We start from the raw sequence: 15,285 nt of genomic DNA, 5'->3' as shown, positions 1-15,285 counted from the left end.
CCCCCTGTGCGCTCACCTGCGTCTCCTCGTCCTCCGTGTTTTATTTATTGTAATTACCAACCAGTATTGATATTTGCAATTGTGTATAATCTCTTACCTTTTGTTGTATTATTGGTTACAGTATTTTACACTGTAAAATTGGTGTATGACATACAAAAGGGACATACATTTGCTTCTCTTTTGTTTGTTCTGCTATTTTTTTACTCACCTGTTTTATGTCAGTCAGTCACTAGCTGGGAGCACAGCTAATTGTATTTAGAATAATTTCTTACACTTATATAGTACTTTTCTAGACACTCCACTCAAAGCGCTTTACAGGTAACCTTTCCACCCCCACCAGTGTGCAGCCCCACCTGAATGATGCACCAGGACTCTCCCCACACACCAGCTCTCAGTGGGGAGGAGAGCAGAGTGATGAAGCCAGTTCAGAGATGTGGATTATCAGGAGGCCATGATGGGTAAAAGCCAGGAGGAAATTTGACCAGGACACCGGGGTTACACCCCTACTCTTTTCGAGAAATGCCCTGAGATTTTTAATGACCACAGAGAGTCAGGACCTCGGTTTTACATCTCATCTGAAGGACGGCGCCTTTTTACAGTCTAGTGTCCCCATCATTATACTGGGGCATTAGTACACACACAGACCGCAGGGTGAGCGCTCCCTGCTGGCCCTACTAACACCTCTTCCTGCAGCAATCTTAGTTTTTCCCAGGAGGTCTCCCATCCAGGCACTGACCAGGCTCACACTGCTGAGCTTCAGTGGGCTGCCGATTGTGGAGGGCACCCCTGGTGTAACAGGCTGTCAGTCAGGCTGTCTGGTTAGTGAAGCCATGTCTGTGTGCTGTATCACAGCTGAGCTCATCTTAGGCCTATGTCTCTTAAAGCTGTTAAACCCTGGCAAACTATAGACTGGTAACATTTTCTGTTGTGAGTGTAGTTTTGCTTTTATATTTTTTTGCAGAAGAGTAAAACCAAATAGACACTAGTTTTCACTTTATGTTTATGACTTGGTGACCACCTCTGGCAGGTGAGTGTGGCTAACTGCAAAATATGTACTTCCTCAGTCCTTCTCCTGGCAGTACAGGATCCTGACTTACCCCAACACAGTCTGTACTATATCCAGGGTTCAGACTCTCAATAACTAGGATTCATGATGACAGGGATGGGGTCAGGAAATATTTAGACAGAAGCCGGGAGCAGTGCCACTGTAAAAATCAGGACATTAGAGTACAGTCAGGGTACTGCTGATGGTATAGAGAGGGGGATTGTGCTCGTCCTTTCTCCATAACGTATTTGTGAACATATACATTTAAAAAAATGTGTTCAAAGAAATATGCTGGCAGAGGGAGAGGGCGTGTGTTTTTTTCCTACTATTACCAAACAGTATGACATGGAAGAATGTGAGTTTACATACTTTTTAAGTTGAACTGAGACTCTTGGCGTAAGAGAAAGAGAAGTTCTGCCAGCTGTAATTTGCATAAACATGTGTCTTCGGCAGAAGGCTTTTAACAGTGTTACGCACTAATGGCAGTTAAGTACTTTCTCTCGACTGATCGAGAGGATGCCACTGGGAGTGTGTGCAGCAGTGAGATGACGCACAAGGAGCTTCTGAAAAAAGGCAGGTAAAAAACATCAGGTTTTCTTAGAGAGGGCAGAAGTGTTAACCCTTTGTATTCTATGTTGTGTGCTCCTGAGGCTTAGCATATTCTTTTTGGTTTTCTTCTGTGCGGCAAAGTGTTTTTAATCATGAATTCCACTATGAAATAAAAAGTTCCAGATTTAGCTCAGAGCTGGGCTACATCCAACTGTCAGTGTTTCTGTTCCCCGGTCACTGCTGCAAAGCTACAGTATGTCGACCAGCTGAAGGTGCAAATGAGGCTGCATTATATTAAGACAGAATATATCATTCTTCTTGAGATACCTGTGGGTTCAGAGTTTGAGAGTGTACAGTAGGAAAGAAATGTGCTTTCAATATGTTATGTGTCCTCCACTTCTGCATCGAGATCAGCTGTTCTGAGCTCCAGGATATGGATTTTACTAGTGGTGAGAAACAAAGTACATACTGTAAGAAAGTATACAGCACGAGTGAGATCAGCTTCTAATTATAATACGGGCTGTGTACTGAGTACTGGCAAATCGAGGCTGTCACCTAATCAATTACAGTTGTTAGCATACATTAACTGCTTCTGCTGGAAGTATTGTGCAAATCAGTGCCTCTGTTTAATGGAGAATGTCCAGATGAAATATAAAATTCAATAAAGGAGTTGGTCCAAGATCGTGGAAAGCGACAGAAGTCAAGTGAACCTTTATTTCTCTGTGTTTTGTAGAGTCTGCCACATTGTTCACACACGGGGGACCAAAAGTGGTCCCGCGAGGCCTCTCCCAAGCCAGCGAAATGGCCTTGCAGTCCTTTCTCTCACTGCTCACTTGCCCTGATGCCATTGACAGACTTGCTTGTGGTCGAGACTGCTCCATTCTCTCCACACTCTCTCGGGAATTCGGCTGCCCATTATGCTGATGCAGAGTATTTCTTCAAGTGGGTTTTACAGGCTGTAGGGATTACTGTACGGCCAATGTTAATGTCCTGTGCTTCTCTCTTTCTCAGTATATGTTTTGTTCTCTCGTTGTTTTCCTAAATAGAATCTTAGGTAAAGCCACTACTTGCACCCCAGCCCTGGTTGAAATTAAACTCTACAGTGCAGTTGAGACCAATCGGTAAGTGTGCAGTGCTGAAACAAACATGCTGTACATTTATGGAACAGTAAAGTGGCATTTCTAAAGGCATTTCATATTCTTTGTGCTTAGCAGTGTAGTAGAGACATGTTAGCTGGAAACAGAAAGATACTGTAGAGGCGCTTTTGTATTTTTTCTCCAAAGGGGAGGTGGAAGACATAGACAATGTCCTCTGGTTATTGGTTGCTAGGAAATTAATTAATTGCTTCACCAGCAACACGAAAACTCTGTCTTATATTTTTCCTATTGCACAGAAATGTATTGTCTGATTTTCTTATTAATAATCTCTGATAATGACAGGAACAAGTTATCCAGAGTTCCACAGGGACATGCATGTTTGAAGAGTGTGGTCTTTGCAGGAGATCCAAAGTGGAAACAGGAAAGGAGATGAGACATTTTCAGACTCTGGTACCCTTATGCTGTGTTCTTTCTACACTACCTTTCCCAAAAGCCTTGAAGCAAATGTTGCAGATAAATTAATGCTTTTACAGTATATAATAATCGCTTTTCCCAAATCAAGGATTTCATACAGTGGTTACTGTTTTAATTCACTGGTCCTCCAGTCCCTGGTGAGTCTCCATAGGTCTATTTCTCCATGTGATTTCAAGCCTGGCAGCTCTGCTCTCCCAATAGGTCACAATTGATTGGGAATAAAGCACTGAAGACAGCAAAATGCCAAAGTACTAATTTAATGAGCCATCCTGCTAATCTGTTTCTTATATTGCTTCCAGTTTCCCCATTAAAATAGATGGATTTCAGTTTCATAGTCTTAATCTAATCAGTGTTAATATTTTCAAAGTTCAGTGTCTGACACTTTTTTTTGTCAGTAAGAAGACAATTAAGATGGACAGTGAATCAGAATAAACCCATCAATCACAGTTATGAAACAGTTCACGGGAAGCCCAAGTTCAGGGATTAATTATACAAAAGTTATCTTCTTCCTCCATCTTCTGTCTGTCACTATTATGTGTAGAAAAATATATACAACACTGTTTCGATATTTCAACAGACAGATGGGTATATGCCCACGTTGTAGATCTGGATATGAATAGAGAGCTATATCTCTAGGTCCTGTGGCCAGCCCTCATCCTAGAAAGTCACAATCCGGCAGGGCTAATAGGTCACCCTTAAATTGTCAATTTGTAAGAAAACACATAGAATGTGAGCTTTGATCCATTCAGTAAGTTAATTGGTTCATTTAAATCAGAGATGGCCAGAAGTGGTCCTTAGGAACTACAGGGTGTTGGTGCTTTCATTTGATCATACAGATCAAATGATCTCTAAACAGCTTAATTGAGGAAGCCATCTGCTTCAGTGAAAAAAATGACGATGTTCCAAGTGTTTAGAAACTGATTATTTAAGGGATACCCATAAGCCGTAGGCTGAATGTATTCTAATGACTGGCTTCAAGAGCTGTTTGCACACACACACACACCCCAAACTATTCTTAAAGTTAAGGAATCATGCAAACATTTCTGTTGGTTTTTTTTTGAGAAAATCAAAAGGAAATAAGCTTGAAATTTTAGAGAATACATCTTATTTATTCGAGAGTCTATGTTTCATTTTTAAAAATCTTATAACAATAATTGGGGCTTCCATCACTGTTGGCAGACTCATATTGTTCATCTGTAAGGCGCAGAAGTAAATAAATAGACCTCGTCCTGTAGGCATTGCAGCTTATTGACTTCTAAAGGCGTGAAATGCACAACATTCTCCAATGTCTTTTGCTACAAATGTGTTGTCAGCTATCTAATCAGTCTAATTTATAAGGTTCTGTTTTACTAAATAAATTATTTACTCTGGTATTGATTTGTAGACAAAGCCACTGAACAAGTGTCTGAAAATAGTTCTCAGAGAATAAAACATTGGTCCTTACAGTCAGAATTCCTCATGTTGTCATAAGGGTAATTGAAGACTGAGCAAGAGCTGTAATGTGCACAACATTGTGTATCTGGATTGCATTCCGAGCTTCAAAAACTAAATCTTCTATTATGCCTAAAGACAGCCAGAACCACTAAAATGAATTTTCTTTCTGCTGCATTCGACTAGAGTTTTTTTCCGAGCTTTTATGACATGTTACAAATACCTGTACATTCAGAAACATTTTCTTCATTTAGCATTTTAAAAAGATTTACAGTGGTGTGCCTTTGCTGGTGTTAACTTACTATCCAGAAGTACTGGTGGCGTACAGCTTCAGTAGTACAGTAACTGCTTTTGATTGATGCTTTCACAGGCAACAATGAGATGAAAGCTCGAGAGGAAGAAGGCAGCAGAAATGTAAGGTTGTCCATATGAAGAGAGGAGGTTTATACCAAATGAGTGATGTCTGATTGACAATTTGTGACCCTTTTCCTGCTCTGTCTGTGCTTTGGATCATACCCCTGGACACCATCTGAGTTTTAGACACTGTCCCAAGATTGAGTGTCATTTTGCTTTATAGTCCAATAGAAATAAAAGGCCTCTTGTCTCACACCACAAATATAAGACCTTTCTGCAAGTTTTCAGATTCTAGGCAATGAGTGCCCCAAACCTCCCATCTGTGCTGTCAAGACACATCCTAACAAACGGCCTTCACACTGATCAGTGTGAGACCAAAGACCTTAGGGCTTTCTCTCTGTATTTGTAATGACCTTCCATGGTTGATATTGATCCTTGCCTGGCCTAATAATATTGGCTGGGTCTTTTTTTTCCTGCTGATGGTTAAGGTAGTCATTAGCAGGTATGTTAGCTGTTATTATGTCAATAATATCATTAGTCTCTGTCTATCTCATATAGGTGCCGATACAGACATAAAACGCTGATACAGCATAAAACTCCTGAAGAACCGTTACACAACAAACATAGCAGCAAAATGTTTGTTTCTTTTAATATTTCTCAGACAAGTCCTCCAACCCTAATTTAGGCTCTGAATCTGGTTGATGTCTTTTCCCCACTACTATAGTATTAGAAAAGGTGACCTGTGAACTGTGCACTGCTGTTAACTGCACAATCGCTTCCTGCAGACCTCAGATTCTGAAAGCATGCAGACAATTTCAGATATAAGAACACTCCAACCGTAGTGTTTCAATTTTACAGGTTTCCAGTTTAAACCGAAAAGGATTCTTTATCATCTTTATTATGTAGGCTTAGTGGGGCATTCTACTCAACTTTACAACATATTTTACAACTTTGATGTCTATAAATATGTATAGTCATTATTTGAAATATAACTATATTGTGTTTTTATGTATAGAAAGATAAAAAATCTGGCTTCTGTCCTAACCTGGACACAGGAACCTTGCTTAAATATAACTTAAATCAGAAAAAGTAAAATATTAAATAATTGGAAATGATAAAGTCATAAAAATATGTAACTATAACAATGTAATATTATGTAATATTAATAATGGAGTGTTCTTTCATTTTTTAGTGAAGTAATAAGATGTTTCAAGAAGGTTATCCAATGTACTCTAAAGTAACTTGTTCTTGCTTTAATAAAGCTTGGTCATGTAAATGCTTTTTCTTGCCAGCAGAGGCGCTCGATCACATTATTTAATTATGTGATTTATCTCGTAATGACTTAATTTAATCTAAAACTTATTAAAAAAAGTGATTAGACTTTATTATCAAATAGGACTACTTAATTCCTCAGAAGTTTTGCATCATCCCCTTTTCTCCTGTCAAACAGCAATAGCTTCGCGTGTCGTTAGCTATTGTGGACGACGTAGATTATTTCCTGAAACAAGAAATGGTAAAGTCCCTCTGACCTTCTCCATCTCTGTGCTCTTCTTTCAAGGCAAGAAATAGCGTTGTTTTTCTCTGTCTGCCCTATCCTTTTAACACCGGAGTTACACCGGAGGAATCTAGAAAAAGCCCTGCTAATGCATCTGTCTCACTCTTGCGCGCACCCTGAAAATAGCGTCTGCGCCCCGTAGGTCTGTCGGCTGTCGCTTATGTCTGAGCCGTGATGAAGTGCAGCACCTCTTTGGTGAAAATCATCGATCGAGAAAAGAGGGGAGCGGTAGGCAGTAGGCAAGGAACGCCCTTCTGTCTCCCCTGTTTGTGCTCGTATGTGTATCCGCACTGGGAGTGCTGCTCCGTGTGTTAGTGCGGCGGGCAGAGGGTTCAGGAAAGTCCCAGACATTGAACTGTTCAGTCAAAAGTGCACGGCACGTATACACGCTCGTGAGCATGGGAAATGTCTGGAAGGTGCTACAGTAGTTTATTTAAGCTGTCCCCCCTTCTTTAATCAAAAATTTAAGTTTTGATTTCAAGATGGCTTTGCGTTCACTTTTACTGTAAAGGTGGACGTTAGTTACACTTCACCTTAGCCTTCCGAAGGTGATAGAGGGGCGCCATTAAAAAAAAAGGCGTTTTGTCAGTATCATTTAATCTTTCTTCCAATTACACGAGTCGGTTACTTGAAGTATTTAAATGCCTCCTGTGTGACTCTTGTAGTTAGGAAGTGAGCAGGGCAGAAGGCAGAAACCATCGACGAGAGTACTTCAGGGCCGTTCTGCGCTGGACAGCTCCTTCACTCGGCGCCGAGCCGGAGCGGGTTCGATCGTCTTGAAACTCCTCGGCTTCCCCGCAAGGCGTTAAGCGCAAATGTGGTATAATATGGTGGGGTTTTTTTTAAAGGAAACATTGCACAAAGTTAGCAATAAGTGTCTGAAGCACTGGAGCAGTGTGTGATTAAGACATTGTTCATTCATTTGACAGCTTTCGTGGAGGTTTATAGCATTCTGGGGAAAATAAATACAGCGACATTGTGGGGAATGGTTTGAATATGCAAACGAGCGTCCCACTGAGCCGCAATCCATCGCATAAACTGTCAGAAAGAAAATGTAAGATCTGTTGTATTTAATGTGCCTGACGATGCCTGTTTAGCTATAGTTCATTCCCTTTGCAGCCGTTTATACAACTGGGCATTTTTAATAGAGCAAGCGGAGTGAAGTACCTTGCTCAAGGTTACAATAGCTCTGTTTTTCACATGGGATTTCGACCCACAACCGTCCAGTTAGGGTCCAAGCCGTTAATCACAGCTCCCCACTGCTGGTACAGTATGTTAGGTTCACCTTCCAAAATATACATTTCTCCGTGCATACATTCCGTTTTCACTTTAGAATCGTACGGTTCAGCCACTATAGATACCAGCTCGGAGCTTTTGTTCACCATGCCACTCAGACACCAGAAGAAATGGTACAGCCGTGTCCCTTCCGGATGAAATCTGGCGTGAGGGTGACAACTCACTTCTGCTGACAAGGTTTGCAAGTCGAGGTACAAGGTACATACAGCCCTTTTCCGAATTGAAAGGGATCCGATAAACTGATTGATAGTGAAGTAATGGCACGGAGGGGCAACATTTCTAATTTCTCTGCTTATGATACTACTGTGTGCACTGTTGCTTCGGGTGAGGGAAGGAATCTCTATGTGATGCAGCTTGAAATAAAAATACAGAGCCTCTTTCTGCACATTTCCTTAGCAATTTATAACCAGTCATCTCAGCACCTCTTCAGGCTAGCGATATACTGAATGTCAGCGCAGCGTCTTTTGAGATCAGTTTTAGCTGGAGTATATGAATGCTAGACCTGGAATGCCTTCATATCTGCCGGCAAGCGACCCGAAACCCCCATCTTCCCTGTGACAGGCGAGCTTTGGGAATAATCTCTCAGACTCGCACATCCTCGCTTAAGCCGCGCGGCAGCGGAGTTCCTAGTGTCTGGTGGGCGCCTTGTCTACGGAGATACTGGAAACTGATTCCAGCTTTTAGTAATTAATCAGCCTCTCGATTTAGCCGATGATTCCCTGTCGCAAGACATCTGCAGGGTTGTTTATTCTTTCGATTCCTTGGCATGTACTGTATAGCGCTGGTCGCCGTAGCCATCCTGCCAGCAGAGCGTCAATCTCTATGTAGTGTTGCTTGCTTCATAGCTTGACAGCAATAAAAAAAAACACACCCCTGCATTCGTATCCGGGACAGTCTCCTAAACCGTCATGCTGTATTTCAAGCAGGAGAAACTACGCTGCCGTGCCGCAGGAATCATTCAGAGCGTCAGGAATCAGCCGAGTGTTTATGCAAAGTTTTGGGATGCGACTGGAATGCCGCAACACTCCCACAACGCATCCGATTCGAGCATCGCCGAGGACAACTGATGTCTTTCTTGCTCTCTTCTTCCGTAGGCTGTGTAGCGCAGGAGCGCGGTAACACCCTGCCGTTCCTCCGGGGCTGGCGGGCTCAACGGCGAGACCGGCGTGTATCCGGAAACAAATAAGGACAAATTACAAGCTCACGCAGCGGCTGGATCGAGCCGCCCAGCCCGTTCTCCGAGACCCGCTGCCAAGCCAAGACACGTCGCTCTGCATTTACAGTGCGTGGTATCAAACCGGGGCTGACCTGCCAGTCCCCCAAACACAAGCCGCTTAAGCGCTTGATTCATTTGATCTTTTTAAAGAGAGGAGTCCCGTTGCAGGATTCCCTCTGGCCAGATCCGGCTTAAATTAACAGGCCTGCCTGGATGCGTGTCATTTTTTCTGCCCTCAGTTCTTTCAAACGCGCGCTGCCCTCTGCCTCCCTGCTCGCTTTCACCCGTGGCGTGAAACTGGAGACAGCAAGCTGATTTCTTCCAAGAAACAGCCCGCTGCGTCCGTGCGGTGGGGGAATGGAGGGCAGCCGGGGGACGGCAACATAGATGCGAGAGCACACGCATGTACACATAGACTGTATACGTGTGCCTGTGCATTTCAAACGCGCTAGCAATGTGCGTGGGTGGGATTCCCTTGTTTGATCCCAAATGAAGTGGAAATCCTCGGGGATCTAGCGCGACGAGGTCTGAGGCATTAAAATGGAGAACTAGCCCGCGCCAGGCTGGTTTGCTCGATCAACCCGTGCTTCCTAAAAGCCGGGAAAGACGCGGAAAATAAGAAGGGGGAAGTAAAGTCTTTCCAGTTTATTCTGTGTTGCGCTGGAGAGTTTCGAATCTCTTCGACGCCAGGACGCCGGGAGAGGACAACGGAGGAAGATCAAATTATCACAAGCTCCTCTGAATCAAACCCCCCCCAGCTGCCGGGTTTCTCTGCGTCTTTTTTTTTAAGAAATCGCTGTCACCAAAGTGTTGTCTATCTGTGATGACAGAGGACTGGACGGTTCCCTGCGTTATCCTTCATTATTATCACAGCTAACCAAGCAAAACGGGAATTACCCAAAGGGTCCGGAGATCATTTTTCGAGACTATACGGAAGAAGGGGCTGTTCGCGACGCTTAGTACCTAAAGGGCATACCTTGTGGTCTGTTCGTTTCTCCTTTTCAGGTGCTATGTGCTTTAGTAGGACATTTGCTCTGGAAGTACAGATCTGGGTTGTGGCTTTTTTACCGCCTCTTCTGTGGACCGGTTTGGAATTAAGGTGCGGTTTTCAATTTAACCTTATGCGGGTTACGGAGATTTTTTTTTCTAATAGCGCTCTGCAGTTTCTTTAATTTCCACTGAGAAGTTTTTGTTTCCCGAGCACACTCTTCTTTATTTTCTTTTTGTTTCTTCTTTGGATACTTAATTTGTGAGGCGCTACTCCTTCACCTATTTGGTTTCCTCGGAGGTACAGACTGTCATTATACACAAGACACCCAAACGGATCCTTTTGCATTCATAGTCGACCGCTCCTTACGACAAGGTGATGATATTTGGAGATTTTGAGGAAATTTACCCACGAGACCAGACTGGACCGCGCCGTATTAAGCAAATTAATGGTCCTTCTCAAAGGTAAATGCTATTCCAGTTCTACCAGTCTTAATCATCGATGAGTACGAGCGATATACTGTATTTGTTTTAGCTCAACTTTATTTTTAATTATGAAATTGCTGTGCATAATGGTAACGTGGAGCAGAGATGCACTGAATGTGCTTCATCGTTAAACTGCGAGAGCTAATCAAGAATTAGGGCGGATTAGGTGTCTTTTCTTGTTACTTAACTATAGAATGTGGTGATACCTCACACTTGTGTGGATCTGCCCTCCCCGTTTAATCTTCCTAATATAACAGGATTAGGAAAGGGTTTAACACCATAAATCAAGACAGTGAAGTGGATCTTCCAGTAAACAAACGAAAAATCTATTAGGAGAGTGTTTACTTTGTATCCAGCTGTGGTTTAATCGTTCAGCACCGCGGATTCTGTCACCTCTTCCTGTTCTGTTGGGCGAGTTCTCCGTGTTACCTAATGGCGTTAGTTAAACCCAGAAGAAAGACGGATCCGGTCCCATTCGCCCAAAAAACTCGACAAATAAACAGTGAGGTGGGGGACCTGTCATCGCCCGGTCTTTCTGTCCTCCCGTCTCTTTTTCTCGCCCAGTAACTGTGTAGTTGAATCTGTGATTATTCAGTCTCTACAGGGTTATAGAGATATATTCCTCAATGATTTCCCCCCGGATGGAACTCTGTGTTGTTGAACCAACATCCAGACAACTTGTTATCCATTTCGTTACCGCCATTCGTGCCCTAAGCGGACTCATCTGTACGGGTTATATAAGGGGTGCTGGTCACAGGGGAGATTCAAATGAAGCGTGTTGTGCGGTGTGAGCTGGGATCAATGATCTAAGACCGATCCAGGAAGTCTGCATGAACACTACTCCTCTACCTTGCATTGATTCTGAAACGGATCCCGCGTCTCCTTAGGGAGATGGCATCTAGGGTTGCCAGCTGGCACACTGAGACAGGGGAGGCTTTGCTGTTTGCCTCTAAACTGAAACCAATTCCCGTCTAAAGTAAGCAGAATGGCATTGTTGGTTGATTTTCATGTTGTCAATCAGAGATTCCCCTTATCAGATGGCCAGATCAGCTGATCCTCATTACTGGCTTCTTGCACATTAGCAAGATGTATGATTTAACACCCGGCCTCCACCGCATTCGCAATATGCAATAACGAAATGATGCAAATACAAAATATCCCTGATGTCGCCTTTTCGTAAATCTATTTGAATAACATCTGTCGATACATAAGCAGTACCTGTCAGTTTACAAGCAGTGATTGTTCACCTTGTGTTTTATTTAAAGGCGAGGTGAAGAGGCTCTCTGTTAATCTGGGGCCAGTTGGCATCCCTGCTTGCATCTGATTCATGATCGCGTTTTTGATCGTCGTGTTGCCAACTCTCAGGGTGAAATGTCTTCGCGTGGCAGGAGCAATATACTGTACTTTTTGAAAAAGAAAACCACGAGGGGAGTTTCGCAGTGGGCGCCAGTGCTTGGCATGCGTGTGTTGCTGTTGTTGCAGAGGCTTCGTCGCTATTGCCGGCTCTTCTGTGTTGTCACTCGACCGCTCCACCCGTTGTTTAGACACTAATATCAATTGAGCTTTGTTGCATGCTGTTTCCAGGGCCATTAGCATTATCTGTCTTTAACAGCTGCAGCACGCCTGCTTCATAACCTTTTTTGTCTGTGGGTGGCTGTCTGAGGATCTCTTGGATTTTATTTACAAATTAAAAATAAATACATTGCAGATCTCTCTTTAAAAACGTTGTTGGCACTGCGGTTTATATAGAAATAAAACTCAGAGCCTTTTTCATATTGCATTTCAGGTAGATAAAAATGTGATAAAATGTGAAGTGTTTAGTTTAAAATGCCAGTGGAACCCCTTTATGGGTGTACAATTCTGTGCATTAGTTGCATTTCAAAGTATTGTGAAGCGCGCGGCTGTTGCATATGCATGTTGAGTTGCTAGGGCGTATCATCCCAACTTTTTTTTCATTTGCAAGAGTTTAATTTGGCAGCTCTTAGTAGTAATTTGCTTATTTACACTTTCTGAACATGGACCCGCACTGTGCATGAAAATGTATTGCAACGGCCGTGCTGTAATTTAATTTGCAGTTGCAAAGCCATCGTCTAAATGTGACCTGAAATTACCGGTATATGTAAATAACATGCATTCATTATTACCACGAATCTTGTAACCGCTTGTAACTCTCAATCATTTAGGCGTTGAAAATAAAATAAACAACCTTTTACAATAACGCTAATACCATTAGTCCAGCGTTGTTGTGTCGCGACCACAAGGTGACCGATATTTATTCAAAAGTGAGAGAAATGGGAAATTAAAATCTGGATCCGATGCACCAGAACTGTTGTGTCCGCGTAGTGACGACCCGTCTGCCTCCTGTTTGGGGCGCTCAGCACCACCATCCCTGCTGCGACTCTCGACAGCGGGAAACCGCTAAGCACTCGCGCGGCCGCTTGGGGCCACTGACAGATAACCGCGAGGCGCGTGGTTAGGAAGGTGAGGTACACAGTAGTAACTGGTTAATCTCTGGCTGCGTCGGCTCATCTGGAGTGCCTGAATTAATAAGGGAACGGGACCTAACATTGATGAACACTTGTTGGCTTAGGCCTGGCTATCAAACAATACCGATGCATATTAACAGCTGCTCGTGATTCGCTTGATTTCTTTTGCGTTTGGATGACAGGTCATACTCAATCCCACATCTGCTTAAATTATAGCCCTGAGCTGGAATGTGAGTTGGCATGTAATCATTTTCAGAATGTTTTGAATATACAGTACAGTGTGTTAATGTTGCTTTTCAAAGAAACCTTCTTTCCAATCGTTTCGCTGTTTCATCTTAAAAGATGTAACTTTTCTTACAATCCATAATCTTCATTCTGTTCAGTTCATGCAATTATTCCTAAACCTGTGTTCTCCTAGCCCCTAGAATAAGCCTGATGCTTATTCTTAACATGAATCCATTTTTACTTTGGTTTTTGTGTTGTTGTTGATAATATCACCATTGTGTCCCTCCAGTGTAAATACAAATAGGGTTCTTTTTGCCAGAATTCCTCAGTGTGCTGCTTGTTTTGAATGATCACCACCAAGGCTGTTTCTTTGCCTTCCCGGCATGGTAGGCTGTTCTGTTGTGACTCCCAAAAGCAACTTACTCCTTGGTAGCTTGGGACTTGCCAATGTTTGTTGGATGACAGACTGAGATGGTAGATCAGAGAGTGAAATGTACTGTATGTATTTGTAATGGAACTACAGTATAGCGGTCACAGATGCAGATCTGTGGGCTTGTATTTGCATGAGTGTCTCAGCTAAAGAAACCCTGCATACTCACAGCTACTGTATGTCCAGAAGCCCAGGATGAGTCATTATTTGTGCCACACTGTAATTCACACGTTCCACCTGCTACTAACAAGAATGCACAATCACTGACTTCTGGCTTCTGTAGGCAGAGTGCTAATTGTGCATTACAGCATTTCATTAATTGGGGTTTCCTGGATAAGGAATAAATATACTTTCCAGGTCAAAGGGCGGACTGTTTTATGCCACAACCCACAACAAGGCTGGAAGTGCCTGCAAAGCAATATAATAATACTAATACAATTATTATTTTAGGGCATCTGCATTGCAGATCTACACACATTCATGACATGTGAAGTATATACATGTCAAATACAACAACTGAGCTTCTGGGGAAACTCTAAGACCATAGAAATAGTTCTAGTTCAAGTTCACATTTATTTGTCATCCCAGTTATATACACGTATACAGTGGAATGAAATACCGTTCCTCCTGGTCCACGATGCAGATACAGACAGGACAGACAGGACACAGACATAGACATTGTAGGCAGGATACACATAGTGCAAAGTGCAGATAGTGCAAATTACAAGGCAATACATAATACAATCTTTACAGCACACTGGGGGGACTTAAACCCTGCTTCTGGAATTGGGGTGGGTGCAGGTAGATCCCAGGGTGTTGAGGAGCCTGAGCCTGCAGGAACAAGCTGTTACAGAGTCTGGTGGAGTTAGAAAATAACACCTGATATCACTTCCAGTGGGTTGTAGAACCTGTACTGTCTTTTGGAAGTCAGCTCAGCTTCAGTCAACATGAGTGCCTTGATCAGGCTGCTCTTGGTCCTTTGCATGCACAGTGGTGCTTTTGACATATTCTCTGATTTGTTATGGAAATGGTGCACAAAGTAGAAATTATATGATGCCAATTTTGCCTTCAACTAAATGTATGTAGAAATAGATTAATACAAAGTATTAGGTTAACTTAGCATTTGGCTAAACTCTTCAGATCCAGGTCATGCAGGTCACAGTATGTATTATGTCTTCATCACAGCACTGTAACTGTGAAGTTCATGAAGTGGTGGCTGAAATCTCAGCATGAAAGGATGGGAACTGGACGGAGATGGATGCTCTCTTTTAACAGATTATTCTACCATTCACATCTCCACCTTGCTTTGTTCTCTCTTTCTCTTCCTGCTCTGTCTAGATCCTAGTCATATCATCCAGGATGAGCAATCAGAAAACAAGGAAATGTGCAGTATATCAATGTAAACCTACTGTATCTACAAACTGCAGCAGATGATTCTCTATAGCTTAAAAATACTTTAAACAGCATAACCGAATAAAACAAAAATAACACAGGACATAGACATACAGCACCATTTATTCTGTTGTACAGTACTTCCATGCAGAATGGGTGCATGTGAGGCTTTGATGTGAATTTCCAAAGTGATATTTTTATACCAAAGCAAATTACTCAATTTTTAGGAAGGAAATATATGAATAAAATAGCAAGCACTGTC

At 42.6% G+C, this 15,285-nt stretch overlaps 1 protein-coding gene across 1 annotated transcript in view; it reads left to right on the top strand.

Annotated features, from left to right (window-relative positions):
* The first annotated feature begins 8,330 nt into the window (after positions 1 to 8,330).
* The window catches only part of lrfn1 (leucine rich repeat and fibronectin type III domain containing 1), a 104,755-nt gene continuing 97,800 nt past the window's right edge, over positions 8,331 to 15,285 (top strand). The window contains exon 1 of the mRNA XM_015340887.2: positions 8,331 to 10,469. The gene's annotated coding sequence lies outside the window, so the exon portion shown is untranslated. The remainder of the gene's footprint in view (positions 10,470 to 15,285) is intronic.

This window comes from Lepisosteus oculatus, chromosome 3 (genome assembly GCF_040954835.1).
Source record: "Lepisosteus oculatus isolate fLepOcu1 chromosome 3, fLepOcu1.hap2, whole genome shotgun sequence".
In the NCBI taxonomy this organism is placed as follows: domain Eukaryota; kingdom Metazoa; phylum Chordata; class Actinopteri; order Semionotiformes; family Lepisosteidae; genus Lepisosteus; species Lepisosteus oculatus.
The sequence above is the reverse complement of the archived record's forward strand: the minus strand, read 5'-3'. Positions and strand labels throughout refer to the sequence as shown.